General features: G+C 39.2%; 1 protein-coding gene across 11 annotated transcripts in view; it reads right to left on the minus strand.

Annotated features, from left to right (window-relative positions):
• The window catches only part of LOC125026674 (dynactin subunit 1-like), a 66,083-nt gene that overhangs the window by 52,126 nt on the left and 11,457 nt on the right, over nucleotides 1–2,500 (minus strand). The gene's annotated exons all lie outside the window — the stretch shown is intronic.

The raw sequence follows: 2,500 nt of genomic DNA on the forward strand, positions 1-2,500 counted from the left end.
CTAGGGTGTTAATTTATCACGAAAAACAGGCAACTCCCTACAAACTGATGATCTGTACCACGACACCGACAGAAAAAGTTATGAGAACTTTAGCACACTGGGCATTCCTCCACCTTACAATTTCTATGGCACTGGTTTATAGGGCACTCTGACTACAAAAACGTGTGAGCTCTTGATGCACCACCATCCACCACTGTGGGAATGGGGAACTAATGTGTGGTTCCAAATTTGGTGTTTAGATCATGATGATGATGAGGGGTGGAATTTAATGAGTGAGTAAGAAAGGACGAGGCATACTGCCTATTATGATACTGAAAAGAAAACGAAAAAAGAGGGGGAAAAAAATGCGAACAATTATTCCAACAATTCGGCTTAATTAAAACCGTCTCCTTTTCAAACTTAAAATTCATGAAGAGGAAAGAAGCATATTTGTCAAAATAATCATGGAAAACAAGTTCAAATTCTGAAAATACTTCAAAGAACAGAAAGGAATTGTTAAAGCAGAGAGTGGTAGAAAAGCACAAGATAAAGAAGCTGAATTTTTATATTAACCCATTGGATCCGGATGCTTCACAGCCATCATGTGGCCCACAGTATGGGCATTAGGCTTACGGAAGTGAACACTCTGCCGGGTGTGGCTTGTAGGCCAGGTGCAAAGGAATACAAGGTGACAAGACTCCATGCCCCCCTTTGAAATGTTTCTTTGTCTTTTTCAGCATGAACATTTTTAGCTTTTTTTGCCATGTTGCAATGTCTATATTTGTCATTTGATTTGCTTCATCCAGATGGTAATAGACTGCTTTCCTTGCACAACTCCATATCATTTTTTCAGGGAGTCTATTACTCAATGCAACACCAATGATAATAAGTAACATTTCGTTATTTGTGTCATCTTGACTTTTTTAATATTCAATTTTCTGTACTACAACCTGGGCGACCAGTCCTGGCAGGCAGGAATAGAATCCTGAGCATGGAAATAGCATCCTTCCTGGAGCCGGCACTCTTCCACTCATAGCTCACAAACATTACAATGCACAATTGTTTATCAAAGGAAATAAATGCTAAATGTGTCTAATCACCCTGTAAGAAATTTGTGCACTCATGGCAAGTGTTTCCCATCGCTTCGGCCTTCAGCCAAAATGCTTATGACGCCAAATTTGCGTCACCTCGGCCTACAGCCAGACGGTACATTCACATCACCAGCCCCTCAAGCCAGATTTTTTTCATGACATGATGGTCATGTCATCCGAATCGTCGGGGTTAACTGTGCATAATCATGAGTATACCATTGTGCTCATCAGTTATTATCGAGGTCAGTACAATCCTACAATCTCTAACTAGATCTATCAATTCAACATTTATCTTTATTTTCCTGTTGAAACATAAAAATATTTAATCTGAAAATAAGAAAAAGAAATAAAAAAGTAAAACAGTAAGAAAAAAAAAAAAGGAGAGAAGGTTAAGATGATAAAAACCTGGTATGTTTCCCCTGCCAACTTCACAAGAAGTACCCCCAATGTTTTCTTGGGCCAACTAAGTAATGTGATGCAAATATGGAAAGAAAGAGGTGAGACAGCCACATGTTTAACACAAAAGGATCCTCCTTCAATACAAGGTGTTAAAGTGACAACAAGAATCTAAATGCATATGTTCAAGCACCAACTACTTGCTTTGCTCCTAGAAAAATGAGATACAAAAATAAAATATTGATAAAATCAAAAGATCAAAGAACTCTTCACAATGAAAGGCCATCCAACTTGCTTTACTTGTACTGAGGAAAGTCCTTAAGGTGGTTTAGAGATTTGGGTATGGGGTGACAAGTGGGGTGGGGGGGGGAGGAGATGGTTAGTTCTGTGCATAATTACGGGTAATTAATTCTCCAATGTTGTGGGGGTTTTATTATCAGACAGGGATTACGAGTGTCAAAGTGCAGCAGTACCTCACATCAAAGGTTATCGCGGGCCTGAGGGCTTTGCAGTGAACAATCCTCCGTGGTGCAAAGGAAAAGTAGTCAGTGCTAAGGTTTGCCAAGGCTGGTGTCAATATGGCATGCACTGCTTATTTTTTTCTTCTTCTTTTTCTTTTGAGGTTTTATCTTATTACTTTTTTTTCACCTAAGCAACAACAAAGGTGATCAAAGTCATAAACGAGTGTGGCCAGTGGCAACATGATTACCTTGTTTTCTCAGGTTTGGGCACATTTTGGGAGAAGATGGAATGAGACCCGACCTCTCCCCTTAGCCTATGACTTTATTCTCTCAGATGTGAGTATTGCATGCTAAAGTGAAATCATCAAATTTTGAAGAGATCATGAATAAACTTAGTAGAGTTAGTACAATGTCTGTGACAGGTGAATACAAGTCCAACATTGTCTGTTAGAGAAAAACAATTATGTTGAAGAACTATTAATGAGCCAATTGAGTGAAGACCTTTGAAGAAACCTATTTATGCACTGAAGGGCTGAACCCCACACACCCAAAAGAGACAGAGCCAACCACATA

The sequence above is a fragment of the Penaeus chinensis genome, chromosome 6, assembly GCF_019202785.1.
Source record: "Penaeus chinensis breed Huanghai No. 1 chromosome 6, ASM1920278v2, whole genome shotgun sequence".
NCBI classification, from domain to species: domain Eukaryota; kingdom Metazoa; phylum Arthropoda; class Malacostraca; order Decapoda; family Penaeidae; genus Penaeus; species Penaeus chinensis.